The sequence below is a fragment of the Triturus cristatus genome, chromosome 4_1 (assembly GCF_964204655.1).
Source record: "Triturus cristatus chromosome 4_1, aTriCri1.1, whole genome shotgun sequence".
Classification (NCBI taxonomy): domain Eukaryota; kingdom Metazoa; phylum Chordata; class Amphibia; order Caudata; family Salamandridae; genus Triturus; species Triturus cristatus.
In genome coordinates, this window is record NC_140585.1 from 139,009,950 (window position 1) to 139,026,966 (window position 17,017).

Below are 17,017 nucleotides of genomic sequence, written 5' to 3' on the forward strand. Positions count from 1 at the left end.
CAGCTCCCGAATATGCTAACGCCGCACCACATAGACCGTCTGGTGTAGGGGTTCAACGTCAGGATCAGGTATCTGTCCCCGTGCAACAGCAAGTCCCGACGCAAGCGTCAGCAAGCACATCTGTTTCCGCATCTGTTTCCGCAGTCGATTCTACAGGGGTATCGACACCCATAGTTGCTGTGTCACGTTCAACGAACCCATTCACACCCGACGCCCCAGATGGGGCCACGGGAGGTGCTAGCATTACCTTTACACCACCCAGAATAAATAAACTTGTTTTTCAAGAGTCAGCACATTCACGTACACCTAAATTCGTAAGTGAACGTACGCTTAAGGAACTCCTTGTAAACTGTAGATATGACCCAGTGGTTGGTAAAGAGGACGAAATGGTCCTGGCATCATTACGTATCAGGCGAGCCGCAGAGTATTTAGCAAGGTTACCAGGAATGACTACGCATCTAGATAACATATATCATTTTGTTCAAACAGGACGAGATCCAGGATGTATTAACAGAGCTATGGAATTCCAGAAAGTAGAAATACAGGGGGAACTGTTACGTTTCCTCATAAACTGTGTGATCAGAAATCAAGACCGCCCGGGGGTAGACCCGAATGCAATGCTTATTCTTACAAAATGGAGTCAGAATATATCAGAAGGGAGACACGATAAGCAAAATTGTATAGTAGCCATGTGCCGAAAAATCCGTAAAGAAATAGAGCGTATTCATGAAGAGAGATTGGGAACAGACGAGTTTGAGCAAGATGAAATGTCCGAATCAGGGAATTCCGCAAGACAGTCAGAGACCATAGCTTATGTAGGCAGAGGAAGATCCTGTGAAAATACTAGATGTTTTTCTGATCCCATACACTCAGTATGCCCAAATAATAGCAGAACGTATCCGACGCCTATAATAAATCTAAAGTCTCCTGAACATTCGTTTCAAGCCGCAGATAAAATATTACGAGAACGAAGGGGTTACCACTTCCTCGATTCCATGGATGAGCAAGAGTTAGCCAGATCAGCCGTTCACTGGATTGACAGTCCTGAAAAATACGGTGATGAGACCGTAGCACACACGTTTTTTAATCTCAGTACAGATGAACAACGTTTAGCTGGAATCTATATGATTCAGCAACTCCTCATATTATATAAGAGCCAACATGCTGACCCTGGTCCTTTACCTGATATATTAACGGAACTACTCACAAACAGATGGAGAGGTTCTAGTAACAAGTTAATTAAAGAGATATTAGTGTCACGTAAGCAGTATGTCCTTTTTGTAAGTCCGGATTCTCTCTCGCTGCCCCGCAGAGAAAGAGCGCCGTACTATATGGATAGACAAAATCCCCTACGAGAAGTGCACCCAATAAAAGGCGAAGACAATGAGTTTCACCGTGTATTTGTTTACACACCCATATCAAAAATGGAATTATTGGAAATGAAGAAAGTAGTACCTAGTCATGACAAAGACCCAGCAGGTTTCCACCGAGAAATTAAAGACATGTTACTGATGGGAGAGTACACCTTTCCTGATATTATGACGATATTAAAGGTGCTTTTGCCTGCTGGCATTTATGAAAAACTGAAAGAAAAAGAGTGGGAAGTGGGTGACCAAAAGATAGACTGGACAGCATTAGCAGAGGAAGAAAGGGGCCGAACTGCAGGTTCAGGGCTCGGGGATAAAGTTAAACTGTTACCAGGTTTACTAGTACAGGTACTGCCACGTTTATTAACTACAAAAAAGGAAGATTGGGGTGCAATCACAGCCTGCAAACAAAAGCAAGATGAAGACACAAGCGATTATTATGCTCGATTTGAAAAATGTTTTGGTATAAATAGTGGTATAAAAGCAAGTAGTGACTCATATCCACATTTATTTGTGACAAAATTAGTGGAAAATGCATTGCCTCCAGTAAAGAATAGAATATTGAAATTCGAGAGTACCTGGCAAAGTAACACTCCGTCACAAATGCTACAAATGTTACAGTATCATCACAATAGAATTAGGGATGAACAAGAACACGAGCATAGACGCATGAAGGATACAAAAATGAAAATGCTAGTTTCTCAGACAGTACCAGCAGATGGTCACAAAAAGGGTGTGACACATTCTGGTGATTCTGCAGTTCCTGTAAAAGGAAGCTGCAATTACTGTAAACAACTGGGCCATTATGTACACGATTGTCCAGTCCTGAAACGTAATATAGCTACAGGTATTGCAAAGGAGAGACCACGATTAGTTAGACAAGATCAGAATGAACAAGGAGCTATGCAGCATGGACAGTCCATGCCAGTTCAACAACAGTCCATGCCAGCCTCACAGCAACCCATACAGTTTGTGCCAGCTGCACCGCCGTTGCCTGCTACTGCCACACAAACCACAACACGACAAATGTATCAGACTGCACAGTATGAATACCCTGAGTATCAGCGTTACGCATGAACAAGCCTAGAGAGGGAAGTTGACTTACCGCTTATCGAGATTCCTGTAGATCAAGAAGGACCTTATGTACATAGTGAATTATTAGGTCAAGATAGAAAATTCTTACTCGATACAGGGGCAAGTCGAACAACCATAAAACGTAGTGAAGTTCCGGGGGCACCCCTCTCAGGCTCTCAAAATATTTCCCTTGGTTTTTCAGGAAAACCTATTGTTAATGAAGTATCACAGCCTCTACCACTTACGATAGGACCTTTGACACGAACTACAGATTTATTGCTTACTAAATCATGCCCAGAAAATCTGTTAGGAATTAAAACTCTGAAAGCACTAGGAGCCATAATATGTTGTTCTCCGGAAGGAGTAAGGTTGTTTTTACGTGATTTTAAAGGTCACTATGTGTCTAAAGACATGGATCCCCGACTACAGACTTTACCAGTACATCTATGGGCACAAGGCCCTACGGATGTTGGCTGCATGAACATTACACCCTATCGAGTCACCCTGAAAGCAGGAGTGGTACTACCACGAATGCGACAATACAAGTTACCGCATGATGCTGTAGTGGCTTTGCTGAAAATCATTGATGAGCTGATTGTCCAGGGAGTAGTTGTAGAAACAGACTCCAATGTATGTAATTCACCGATAATTCCGATTCTTAAACGAACTGATCCTACTGCCCCACCAGTGTACCGATTGGTTATTGATTTGCGTGAACTAAACAAGTGCATTGTACCACAATTCCCTGTGGTCCCTGATATATCATCATTGTTGACAGCAATTGATTCCGAAGCAACATTCTTTACTGTAATCGATCTCAAGAATGCCTTTTTCAGCGTCCCAATAGATCCGGAAAGCCAATATTTGTTCGGATTCAGTTTAAATGGGCGCAGCTTTAAATTCTCACGCGCTCCCCAAGGATTCACAGAAAGCCCCAGCATCTACAGCCAAGCACTGAAGAGAGAACTTGACAGTATCCACATGCCAGTCAATACTGCACTGCTTCAATATGTCGATGATCTGCTGATCACAGCGAGAAGCGAGCCAGAATGTGAAAAAGCTTCTCTGACAGTTTTACATTTCCTAGCCGACAAGGGGCACAAGGTGTCTCCTTCTAAGCTGCAATTCTGTGTCCAGCGAGTTATTTATCTTGGTCACTCGCTGTCCAAGGAGGGAAGGCAGCTTACACCAGATCGCATCCAGTTAATTGCTAACATGTCAATACCCCAGACACAAAAGGAGGTGCGAGCTTTCATAGGCCTCACTTCATATTGTAGGCAGTGGATCCCTCAGTACGCTTTTCTAGCAAAACCACTCATTCAGTTAACCACACAGGAGGCAGCCACATCGACTGTTCTCCCTTGGACTCAGGAACATACACAAGCTTTTGAAAGCTTAAAGAAAGCTTTATGTCAAGCACCTGTTTTAGCAACACCATGTTATAGCAAACATTTTACACTCTTTGTTACAGAACGCGAAGGTACTGCCTTGTCAGTACTCACTCAGGATCAAGCAGGATCACGCAAGCCATGTGCTTATTTTTCCAGTACATTAGATCCCGTAGCTCAGGCTTTGCCTGCATGTCTGAAATCAGTGGCAGCGACAGCTTTAGCAATCAGACAAAGCGATGCCATAGTATTAGGACATCCATTGACAGTACAAGTACCACATGCAGTAGAGGTTCTTGTGAACCGAACACAAACACAACACTTGACCATAGCAAGACTTACCGGTTATGAATTGACATTGTTTCAACCACACATAGAGATCCGACGGTGTAATACATTGAATCCTGCTACACTATTACCTGTAATTGGAACAGACCCACTAGCTCATGATTGTGTTGAAATCATTGAAATAAAGACGAAACCTAGACAAGACTTGACAGACGTTCCGTTGTTAGATCCAGACCTGACGTTGTATGTAGACGGATCGTGCATGAGAACAAGTACAGGAGATTTAGTGGCCGCGTATGCAGTCACAACAGACACTGAAGTTATTGAGACAAATTGTATAGATACTTTGTCCGCCCAAGCAGCAGAACTTATTGCTCTAACACAAGCCTGTATTCAAGCCACAAATAAGAAAGTTAATGTATACACTGACTCACGTTATGCATTCGGAGTTGTACACGACTTCGGCGTGTTGTGGCGAGAGAGAGGTTATTTAACTTCCCATGGTGCCCACATTCAGCACGGACCCCTCATTCATGCTTTGTTAAACGCAATACATCTACCCACTGCTATATCGATTATGAAATGTAAAGCACACACGAAGGTTACTGATATCATTTCTCAAGGCAATGATTTAGCTGACAGAACAGCTAAACAGACTGCTCAGAATCGCACATTAGACATGACAAAGCCAATAGTTCAGACACCAACACAGTGTATGACAATTAAGGATCCTACACTTGACGTAATTGATATACAGACACATGCCACAGCAGAAGAAATAAAGAAGTGGACTGAACTAGGAGGGATCCAGACAGATCAAGGATGGATGACGAAGGAGAAATCTGTATGGTTTCTCCCTGATTCCATGGTTCAAGCCATTATAGCTACAGTTCACAGTCCAGCACATTTAGGAGAGAAGGCTATGCTAGACAGCATTCAGCACATTTGGTTCAACAAACATTTACGAGCAGCAGCTAAACAAAAGGTTCGTACCTGTATGATATGTTGTCAGTTTAATCCAGGAAAGAGTGTTCCCGTAGAGCAGGGTGGATTTCAGCCTCCTGACCATCCTTTTGAAGTCCTCCAGATGGATTATATTCAGATGGAACGTTGTCGAGGATTCAAATATGTTCTCGTAGTTGTCTGCGCTCTCTCCCGTTGGACAGAGGCGTATCCCGTATCAGATTACACTGCCCCGACTACTGCCAAGCAGCTAGTTCGAGAATTCTTCCCACGGTACGGTTTACCACGTGTTGTATATTCAGATAACGGCCAGCCTTTCTCATCCGAATTAATGAAACATGTCTCACTTTTGTTGGGATATCAGTGGAAATTCCACTGTGTCCGACACCCCGAGGCAGCAGGTCTCGTGGAACGACATAATCAACTTTTAAAAATCAGACTGTCTAAGATATGTCAGGAGAAAGGTGTGGACTGGATAGTAGCTTTACCAGTTGCGCTATTTTACATGAGGATGGTAGCACACTCTCGAACAGGGCTATCCCCTTATGAGGTGATCTTTGGTAGACCACCGAATATGTGGGGGACGCCTATACCCCGTAAAATAACTGATGTTGATTGTGATATGCTGACAGATTACCTGGCTTCCTTGATGTCTGCACTACAATCTTGTCGTTCACAGGTAGTCGCAGCTTTTCCCGACAACACCGAGGTGAAACCTCATGATGTAATTCCCGGCGATTATGTTCTCGTCAGGAATTTTGATCGGAAAACCCAACTGGAGCCAAGGTGGAGGCGTCCTAGGTTGGTCCTGCTGACGACCAGAACAGCTGTGAAGATCGAAGGGAGAAAAGGCTGGGTGCATTCCAGCCATATAAAGAAATTTCATGGACTTCCTCCTGACACAAACAGTACTCCCCGTGTGTCTTCCCCCATTGACTCAAAGCTACCTTTGGCTGAGGCCAGTAGCACCGAACTTTACAAGCAGAAACTCAGGTCCAGATCTAAACTGTCGGACGATTTGATTGTTTAAGTCCTCTCCAAGGTGAAGCGGTTGAATCTGTCCCGACATGTATCCCTTAGGTCTGAATCATGTAGAGTCCAGAATCATAATGAAACGACATGCTTATTGTAAATTACTGCGTAACCACTGTATTGTGACTTTATTAATTTTGTTTTTCTTGAGTTTTTTAGTTACTGCAAGTATATTATTGCATATGTATTATCCTGTTTCTAAACGTGCTTTCAATATAACTGATGAACATTCTTTTAGTGAATTCCCCCCACATGAGTTGTCCTATAGACTTGCGCTGCGCAATAACACATTCATTAGTATGTTACATCATTCCCATCAGACTAGTAATGCCACCAATTGTTGGGTGTGTGGCCGACTCCCTCCCTATCAGAATAACAAAGGAGTTCTGCCTTTCTTTCCACATCCGTTCACACACAATGGCTCCTGTGGAGCATGGTTTAGTTTATTAAATTCCATAGACCCAGACACAGCAGTTTATCAACAACATTGGATATGGGGAAATCTGAATCTAGTTTTATTCAAAGTCTGTCACCCTAATAAGGAGGGTCACCCCAGTAGAACAGGAACTGATTTAGAAAATGAAGTGTATAAATTAGGTAATTTTACGCCTAATCTTATGATTTTGAATGTCAAATCCGAAGTTGAACTAATTCTGCCCACTATGTCAGTATTTCCAGTTAAGGGTGAATTATGTGTGAGAAAAGTTGGTTCCATACACATGGGCCATAGCCAATGCGTTACTACAGTAGAATATAGTGATCAAGGTAAATCTTCATTTAGAGCTTCTCGCCATTCTTACTTTATATGTGGTCAGACTGCATATATGCGTTTGCCTCTAGATTGGGATGGTACCTGTTACATAGCATTCCTTCTGCCACCTGTTTTTCTAGCTCCCCCTGATTATTATCGAAATGTTCATTTAGTACACAATAGAGAGCGAAGAGATCTCCCAGTTGTCGATTATACTGAGACGGCATGGGACAAGTATGCAGATTTCAATAAAGGTATCTTTCCCTATATAGGTACAATATCAAATAGTAAGCTGATACGTAGACTCACCAAGACTCTTGAAGCTGTAGTAAATGAGACTATAGCCGCCCTAGGCAATCTGACAGAGGAACAATCAGTGATGAGAATTGTTGTTCTCCAGAATCGTCTTGTCCTTGACGTCATCCTGGCCGATAGGGGCGGAGCTTGCAGGGTCATCGGATCCAGCTGCTGCATATTCATACCAGAAAATTCGCCATCTGTATATAAAGCTATAACACGCCTTCATAAGATTGTAAGCCAGATACACGAAAATCCAGGCACTTGGACGTGGTCCGGGTGGTTTTGGAGTGTGATATCAGCCTGGGGATGGAGAGTTCTATCCTTCCTAGGTATTGGCCTTCTTATGCTCTTCAGTTGTTGTTTATGCCTACAATGTGGACCAGCGATTTGTGGTCTGTGTGCCACATCATGCATTCCATATCACAGTTCTCGTTCAAAATGCCGGAAGAAGAAGGAAGAAGAAATGATGCTCCATGAGCAAATCGATGGAATGATGAAGATTGATATCTCTTGAAGGGCAAGTAGGGGACAAGGAGGGAATGTGGAAATGTGGATTTTCCTGATCAGTTATGTCCCCTATCTTGGACCCCAACGGTTCTATATGCATGTTACAAGTACATGTATGTTCCCTCTAGTTCCAGTTTCTAAGACGCAAACATATGTGTGTCTACCGTCGACATGTTCTCTGTCAGATCCGCCATCGATGGGCTGGATATTCGATTCCTAAGTATGAAAGGCCACCGACTTTATATGGCTAAGTTACTCCATTTTTACAGTTCAGGCAAGTAGGCCCGATTCTGTCCTCAAAGCCTTTCCCTGCTCTCTGTCTTTGACAGCTTCAGCTTGAGCTCGCATCTGTATCCATGAACTTTGCCCTACTCCCTGTGCAGCTAACGGTGCCTGCCTCGGCCAGTTTTCGCCTGCCTGCCAAGAAGCTGTATTTCACCTTCGAATTATCTATTTTGCTCTTCAGCCGATGCATTCCTGTCTAGTGATTTAGGTAAACATTTCCTTTAGCTCACAAGCAAAGGACTCGGCCTTTCCGTCCTCCTGCAAGTGATTCATAGCCCTGCTGCCATGGAAAGTTTTCTGCCCCTCGCATCTCATATAGACACTTAGGCGTTTGTGCACGCACACAGTCAGTATAGACTAGATTCTGTCCGAGAGTCCTTCCTTGTGGATAACATAGTTCTTTAAACATAGGATGTTAGATATGATTTGGGATTAGGTTGACTTGACCCCCCAGACTTCTCGTCTCCACATGTAGAGCTAAATGTCAAGTCCCCTTCACCCCCTAGTTGCACGTCAATCACACGTCATGCTGCTGCGCGCGCATCTATGCCAAGTATTATCTTATAGATCCACCTATGTCTGATAATCCTAACCAATCATGTTTCTTTTATTCCTTATTACGCCTAGTTTCGATTACGTACCTGTTTTGTCACTTTTCTTATCAAATGTTACGCTTTCTACATTCGTTTCATTGTAATGTACTTATTATAAAAATGCATGTCTGTCAATAAATTATTGTACTTCACTTCCTGAACCCTCGTGGTGACGGAACCTGAAGGCCGCGACTCGAGTCGGCCATTTTTTGATGGAATAAAGCCCATTTAGAAACTCTTATACCACGGATTCTGCCTCTTGTTATTCTGAGCTATTTTATTTTATTTCAAGATCCCGTATGAAATTCAGTCCGGTAAAGAAGATTTTTGTTTACCACAGTAGGCAGAGGTTTTAAGGAGAAATTAAATAGTTTCTACGTTGCACAAGAATGAATGCTTTAAACAAACACATATTTTGTATGCACAGAGGAGAGGAGGAATATATGTAAGACTGAGGACACAGGTTAAATGAGAAATAGATTGACTGCAGCGCTGCCGAGTATACTATGCCATTTCTTTAGTGCGCTACAAGGAAGCACCAAACTGTATAACAAAGTTTTCAATTGTTTTCATAGTCATTCTCTTTGCTTGAAGCTGTGAAAGGAAGAGCCGGATTCCAAAATAAATCAATGATGTTTCAGAAAGTTCCCACGCCCTGTGTAAAAATGCATTTATTCCCAGGTTTTGAGCAGTGACACTGTAATGCTAATAAAGTATAAGATCCAACTGAACACTGACTCTGTCAATGGTGATCCATAGGGACTTTATGAAAGATCCCAGCTACAAACACCAAAACCAAAACAGGTTTAGGGGACACCCGGATTTGAACCAGGGACCTCTTGATCTGCAGTCAAATGCTCTACCACTGAGCTATATCCCCAACCGTTTTCAAAGATCAGAATGACAATATATCAGTACATCATGAAAGAGTGAGAGGCTCAAGCTCAGTTGGGCCACAATGTACGAGCTTGAAACTGTGGAAAAGGAGAAGTAGTTCTTAATATTATTAATTAAAGGAAAACAGGATCATTTAAAAAACAAAATGTATATGTTTAATTGTTATTTTATTTGAATAGGCAGTGGTCCATAGGACCAATATCTCTAATTAAAATGTTTGTTTTGAAACATTCTCAAAGGGGAAGAGGTTTTTACGAGACTACTTATCTTTGTGGATTGATTACCACAATCACTGATATGGTGGTGAAGTATGATTGTTTTGGGCCAAATTACGGTGAAAAAACATTTCTGCATACCACTACAATTTGGTATTTGAAGGTACAACCAAACACCCCTTGCATGTACCTTCGATTTAATACATCAGAAAAAGCTATTTTGTGTTCGCAAATGGCCTGGTTTCTCAGACCAGCCTGCTTGCACCTGCAACTAGGGTTCGTACATCTTGTACGTGGGCAGCGTATTTTAGTAGAAAGTAAATAGATTATGCATTGCACAAAAATGAAGTGCTTCAAACAAACACATACTTTGTATGCACAGAGAAGAGGTGGAATACATGTAAGACTGAGGACACCGGTTAAATGAGGAATAGATTGACTGCATTGCTGCCCACTTTTCTATGCAATTTCTGTAGTGCGATTGAAGGAAGCACTAAACTGTAAAACAAAGTTGCCAATTGCTTTCATAGTCCATTCCCTTTGTTTGGTGCTGTGAAAGGAAGAGCCAGATTCCAAAATAAATCAATGCTTTTTCAGACATTTCCCATACGAAATACCGAGCCCTGTATAAAAATGCATTTACTCTCAGGTTTTGAGCAGTGACATTGTAATGCTATTAAAGTGTAAGATCCAAGCGAACACTGACTCTGTCAATGATGATCCAAAGGGGTTTTATGAAAAGTTCCAGCTACAAACACAAGAACCAAAACAGGCCAAGGGGACACCTGGATTTGAACCAGGGACCTCTTGATCTGCAGTCAAATGCTCTACCACTGAGCTATATCCCCACCTGTTTGTGAGAGTCGGAATGAAAATATATCAGTACCTCATGAAAGAGTGTGAGCATCATGCTCAGTTGGGCCGGAAAGTACAAGCTTGAAACTGTGGAACAGGAGAAGTAGTTCTTAATATTATTTATTGAAGGAAAACGGGATCGTTTAAAAAAAATATTTATATGTTTCATTGTTATTTTATTTGAACAGGCAGTGGTCCATAGGACCAATGCCTGTACATAAAATGCTTGTTTTGAAACATTCTCAAAGGGGAAGAGGTTTTTACGGGACGCCTTATCCTTTCGCGGATTGGTTACCACAATCACCGAGATGGTGGTGAAGTATGATTGTTTTGGGCCAAATGATGGACCAAAAACATTTCTACATACCACTGCAATTTGGTATTTGGAAGGTACACCCAAACGTCCCTTTCAAGTACCATCAATTTAATATATCAGAAAAGGCCATTTTGTGTTCGAAAATGGCCTGAGTCTTCGAGCCAGCCTTTTTTCATCTGCAACGAGGGTTCATACATTTTGCACGTAGGCAGAGGTTTTAAGGAGAAATTAAATAGTTTCTACGTTGCAAAAGAATGAAGTGCTTTAAACAAACACATATTTTGTATGCACAGAGGAGAGGAGGAATATATGTAAGACTGAGGACACAGGTTAAATGAGAAATAGATTGACTGCAGCGCTGCCGAGTATACTATGCCATTTCTTTAGTGCGCTACAAGGAAGCACCAAACTGTATAACAAAGTTTTCAATTGTTTTCATAGTGATTCTCTTTGCTTGAAGCTGTGAAAGGAAGAGCCGGATTCCAAAATAAATCAATGATGTTTCAGAAAGTTCCCACGCCCTGTGTAAAAATGCATTTATTCCCAGGTTTTGAGCAGTGACACTGTAATGCTAATAAAGTATAAGATCCAACTGAACACTGACTCTGTCAATGGTGATCCATAGGGACTTTATGAAAGATCCCAGCTACAAACACCAAAACCAAAATAGGTTTAGGGGACACCCGGATTTGAACCAGGGACCTCTTGATCTGCAGTCAAATGCTCTACCACTGAGCTATATCCCCAACTGTTTTCAAAGATCAGAATGACAATATATCAGTACATCATGAAAGAGTGAGAGGCTCAAGCTCAGTTGGGCCACAAAGTACGAGCTTGAAACTGTGGAAAAGGAGAAGTAGTTCTTAATATTATTAATTAAAGGAAAACAGGATCATTTAAAAAACAAAATGTATATGTTTAATTGTTATTTTATTTGAATAGGCAGTGGTCCATAGGACCAATATCTGTAATTAAAATGTTTGTTTTGAAACATTCTCAAAGGGGAAGAGGTTTTTACGAGACTACTTATCTTTGTGGATTGATTACCACAATCACTGATATGGTGGTGAAGTATGATTGTTTTGGGCCAAATTACGGTGAAAAAACATTTCTGCATACCACTACAATTTAGTATTTGAAGGTACAACCAAACACCCCTTTCATGTACCTTCGATTTAATACATCAGAAAAAGCTATTTTGTGTTCGCAAATGGCCTGGTTTCTCAGACCAGCCTGCTTGCACCTGCAACTAGGGTTCGTACATCTTATACGTGGGCAGCGTATTTTAGTAGAAAGTAAATAGATTATGCATTGCACAAAAATGAAGTGCTTCAAACAAACACATACTTTGTATGCACAGAGAAGAGGTGGAATACACGTAAGACTGAGGACACAGGTTAAATGAGGAATAGATTGACTGCATTGCTGCCCACTTTTCTATGCAATTTCTGTAGTGCGATTGAAGGAAGCACTAAACTGTAAAACAAAGTTGCCAATTGCTTTCATAGTCCATTCCCTTTGTTTGGTGCTGTGAAAGGAAGAGCCAGATTCCAAAATAAATCAATGCTTTTTCAGACATTTCCCATACGGAATACCGAGCCCTGTATAAAAATGCATTTACTCTCAGGTTTTGAGCAGTGACATTGTAATGCTGTTAAAGTGTAAGATCCAAGCGAACACTGACTCTGTCAATGATGATCCAAAGGGGTTTTATGAAAAGTCCCAGCTACAAACACAAGAACCAAAACAGGCCAAGGGGACACCTGAATTTGAACCAGGGACCTCTTGATCTGCAGTCAAATGCTCTACCACTGAGCTATATCCCCACCTGTTTGTGAGAGTCGGAATGAAAATATATCAGTACCTCATGAAAGAGTGTGAGCATCATGCTCAGTTGGGCCGGAAAGTACAAGCTTGAAACTGTGGAACAGGAGAAGTAGTTCTTAATATTATTTATTGAAGGAAAACGGGATCGTTTAAAAAAAATATTTATATGTTTCATTGTTATTTTATTTGAACAGGCAGTGGTCCATAGGACCAATGCCTGTACATAAAATGTTTGTTTTGAAACATTCTCAAAGGGGAAGAGGTTTTTACGGGACGCCTTATCCTTTCGCGGATTGGTTACCACAATCACCGAGATGGTGGTGAAGTATGATTGTTTTGGGCCAAATGATGGACGAAAAACATTTCTACATACCACTGCAATTTGGTATTTGGAAGGTACACCCAAACGTCCCTTTCAAGTACCATCAATTTAATATATCAGAAAAGGCCATTTTGTGTTTGAAAATGGCCTGAGTCTTCGAGCCAGCCTTTTTTCATCTGCAACGAGGGTTCATACATTTTGCACGTAGGCAGAGGTTTTAAGGAGAAATTAAATAGTTTCTACGTTGCACAAGAATGAAGTGCTTTAAACAAACACATATTTTGTATGCACAGAGGAGAGGAGGAATATATGTAAGACTGAGGACACAGGTTAAATGAGAAATAGATTGACTGCAGCGCTGCCGAGTATACTATGCCATTTCTTTAGTGCGCTACAAGGAAGCACCAAACTGTATAACAAAGTTTTCAATTGTTTTCATAGTGATTCTCTTTGCTTGAAGCTGTGAAAGGAAGAGCCGGATTCCAAAATAAATCAATGATGTTTCAGAAAGTTCCCACGCCCTGTGTAAAAATGCATTTATTCCCAGGTTTTGAGCAGTGACACTGTAATGCTAATAAAGTATAAGATCCAACTGAACACTGACTCTGTCAATGGTGATCCATAGGGACTTTATGAAAGATCCCAGCTACAAACACCAAAACCAAAATAGGTTTAGGGGACACCCGGATTTGAACCAGGGACCTCTTGATCTGCAGTCAAATGCTCTACCACTGAGCTATATCCCCAACTGTTTTCAAAGATCAGAATGACAATATATCAGTACATCATGAAAGAGTGAGAGGCTCAAGCTCAGTTGGGCCACAAAGTACGAGCTTGAAACTGTGGAAAAGGAGAAGTAGTTCTTAATATTATTAATTAAAGGAAAACAGGATCATTTAAAAAACAAAATGTATATGTTTAATTGTTATTTTATTTGAATAGGCAGTGGTCCATAGGACCAATATCTGTAATTAAAATGTTTGTTTTGAACCATTCTCAAAGGGGAAGAGGTTTTTACGAGACTACTTATCTTTGTGGATTGATTACCACAATCACTGATATGGTGGTGAAGTATGATTGTTTTGGGCCAAATTACGGTGAAAAAACATTTCTGCATACCACTACAATTTAGTATTTGAAGGTACAACCAAACACCCCTTTCATGTACCTTCGATTTAATACATCAGAAAAAGCTATTTTGTGTTCGCAAATGGCCTGGTTTCTCAGACCAGCCTGCTTGCACCTGCAACTACGGTTCGTACATCTTATACGTGGGCAGCGTATTTTAGTAGAAAGTAAATAGATTATGCATTGCACAAAAATGAAGTGCTTCAAACAAACACATACTTTGTATGCACAGAGAAGAGGTGGAATACACGTAAGACTGAGGACACAGGTTAAATGAGGAATAGATTGACTGCATTGCTGCCCACTTTTCTATGCAATTTCTGTAGTGCGATTGAAGGAAGCACTAAACTGTAAAACAAAGTTGCCAATTGCTTTCATAGTCCATTCCCTTTGTTTGGTGCTGTGAAAGGAAGAGCCAGATTCCAAAATAAATCAATGCTTTTTCAGACATTTCCCATACGGAATACCGAGCCCTGTATAAAAATGCATTTACTCTCAGGTTTTGAGCAGTGACATTGTAATGCTGTTAAAGTGTAAGATCCAAGCGAACACTGACTCTGTCAATGATGATCCAAAGGGGTTTTATGAAAAGTCCCAGCTACAAACACAAGAACCAAAACAGGCCAAGGGGACACCTGAATTTGAACCAGGGACCTCTTGATCTGCAGTCAAATGCTCTACCACTGAGCTATATCCCCACCTGTTTGTGAGAGTCGGAATGAAAATATATCAGTACCTCATGAAAGAGTGTGAGCATCATGCTCAGTTGGGCCGGAAAGTACAAGCTTGAAACTGTGGAACAGGAGAAGTAGTTCTTAATATTATTTATTGAAGGAAAACGGGATCGTTTAAAAAAAATATTTATATGTTTCATTGTTATTTTATTTGAACAGGCAGTGGTCCATAGGACCAATGCCTGTACATAAAATGCTTGTTTTGAAACATTCTCAAAGGGGAAGAGGTTTTTACGGGACGCCTTAACCTTTCGCGGATTGGTTACCACAATCACCGAGATGGTGGTGAAGTATGATTGTTTTGGGCCAAATGATGGACCAAAAACATTTCTACATACCACTGCAATTTGGTATTTGGAAGGTACACCCAAACGTCCCTTTCAAGTACCATTAATTTAATATATCAGAAAAGGCCATTTTGTGTTCGAAAATGGCCTGAGTCTTCGAGCCAGCCTTTTTTCATCTGCAACGAGGGTTCATACATTTTGCACGTAGGCAGAGGTTTTAAGGAGAAATTAAATAGTTTCTACGTTGCACAAGAATGAAGTGCTTTAAACAAACACATATTTTGTATGCACAGAGGAGAGGAGGAATATATGTAAGACTGAGGACACAGGTTAAATGAGAAATAGATTGACTGCAGCGCTGCCGAGTATACTATGCCATTTCTTTAGTGCGCTACAAGGAAGCACCAAACTGTATAACAAAGTTTTCAATTGTTTTCATAGTGATTCTCTTTGCTTGAAGCTGTGAAAGGAAGAGCCGGATTCCAAAATAAATCAATGATGTTTCAGAAAGTTCCCACGCCCTGTGTAAAAATGCATTTATTCCCAGGTTTTGAGCAGTGACACTGTAATGCTAATAAAGTATAAGATCCAACTGAACACTGACTCTGTCAATGGTGATCCATAGGGACTTTATGAAAGATCCCAGCTACAAACACCAAAACCAAAATAGGTTTAGGGGACACCCGGATTTGAACTAGGGACCTCTTGATCTGCAGTCAAATGCTCTACCACTGAGCTATATCCCCAACTGTTTTCAAAGATCAGAATGACAATATATCAGTACATCATGAAAGAGTGAGAGGCTCAAGCTCAGTTGGGCCACAAAGTACGAGCTTGAAACTGTGGAAAAGGAGAAGTAGTTCTTAATATTATTAATTAAAGGAAAACAGGATCATTTAAAAAACAAAATGTATATGTTTAATTGTTATTTTATTTGAATAGGCAGTGGTCCATAGGACCAATATCTGTAATTAAAATGTTTGTTTTGAAACATTCTCAAAGGGGAAGAGGTTTTTACGAGACTACTTATCTTTGTGGATTGATTACCACAATCACTGATATGGTGGTGAAGTATGATTGTTTTGGGCCAAATTACGGTGAAAAAACATTTCTGCATACCACTACAATTTAGTATTTGAAGGTACAACCAAACACCCCTTTCATGTACCTTCGATTTAATACATCAGAAAAAGCTATTTTGTGTTCGCAAATGGCCTGGTTTCTCAGACCAGCCTGCTTGCACCTGCAACTAGGGTTCGTACATCTTATACGTGGGCAGCGTATTTTAGTAGAAAGTAAATAGATTATGCATTGCACAAAAATGAAGTGCTTCAAACAAACACATACTTTGTATGCACAGAGAAGAGGTGGAATACACGTAAGACTGAGGACACAGGTTAAATGAGGAATAGATTGACTGCATTGCTGCCCACTTTTCTATGCAATTTCTGTAGTGCGATTGAAGGAAGCACTAAACTGTAAAACAAAGTTGCCAATTGCTTTCATAGTCCATTCCCTTTGTTTGGTGCTGTGAAAGGAAGAGCCAGATTCCAAAATAAATCAATGCTTTTTCAGACATTTCCCATACGGAATACCGAGCCCTGTATAAAAATGCATTTACTCTCAGGTTTTGAGCAGTGACATTGTAATGCTGTTAAAGTGTAAGATCCAAGCGAACACTGACTCTGTCAATGATGATCGAAAGGGGTTTTATGAAAAGTCCCAGCTACAAACACAAGAACCAAAACAGGCCAAGGGGACACCTGAATTTGAACCAGGGACCTCTTGATCTGCAGTCAAATGCTCTACCACTGAGCTATATCCCCACCTGTTTGTGAGAGTCGGAATGAAAATATATCAGTACCTCATGAAAGAGTGTGAGCATCAT

At 41.0% G+C, this 17,017-nt stretch overlaps 8 non-coding genes across 8 annotated transcripts; all 8 read right to left on the minus strand.

The window, feature by feature from the left end:
* Positions 1 to 9,356: 9,356 nt before the first annotated feature.
* Positions 9,357 to 9,428, minus strand: TRNAC-GCA (transfer RNA cysteine (anticodon GCA)). The gene has a single exon. It is a non-coding gene; the product is annotated as a tRNA-Cys (tRNA).
* A 1,008-nt stretch (positions 9,429 to 10,436) lies between these two features.
* TRNAC-GCA (transfer RNA cysteine (anticodon GCA)) lies at positions 10,437 to 10,508 on the minus strand. The gene has a single exon. It is a non-coding gene; the product is annotated as a tRNA-Cys (tRNA).
* A 997-nt stretch (positions 10,509 to 11,505) lies between these two features.
* TRNAC-GCA (transfer RNA cysteine (anticodon GCA)) lies at positions 11,506 to 11,577 on the minus strand. The gene has a single exon. It is a non-coding gene; the product is annotated as a tRNA-Cys (tRNA).
* A 1,008-nt stretch (positions 11,578 to 12,585) lies between these two features.
* TRNAC-GCA (transfer RNA cysteine (anticodon GCA)) lies at positions 12,586 to 12,657 on the minus strand. The gene has a single exon. It is a non-coding gene; the product is annotated as a tRNA-Cys (tRNA).
* A 997-nt stretch (positions 12,658 to 13,654) lies between these two features.
* Positions 13,655 to 13,726, minus strand: TRNAC-GCA (transfer RNA cysteine (anticodon GCA)). Its single transcript has one exon. It is a non-coding gene; the product is annotated as a tRNA-Cys (tRNA).
* Positions 13,727 to 14,734: 1,008 nt separating this feature from the next.
* Positions 14,735 to 14,806, minus strand: TRNAC-GCA (transfer RNA cysteine (anticodon GCA)). Its single transcript has one exon. It is a non-coding gene; the product is annotated as a tRNA-Cys (tRNA).
* Positions 14,807 to 15,803: 997 nt separating this feature from the next.
* TRNAC-GCA (transfer RNA cysteine (anticodon GCA)) lies at positions 15,804 to 15,875 on the minus strand. Its single transcript has one exon. It is a non-coding gene; the product is annotated as a tRNA-Cys (tRNA).
* Positions 15,876 to 16,883: 1,008 nt separating this feature from the next.
* On the minus strand, positions 16,884 to 16,955 carry TRNAC-GCA (transfer RNA cysteine (anticodon GCA)). The gene has a single exon. It is a non-coding gene; the product is annotated as a tRNA-Cys (tRNA).
* Between the last annotated feature and the right edge of the window lie 62 nt (positions 16,956 to 17,017).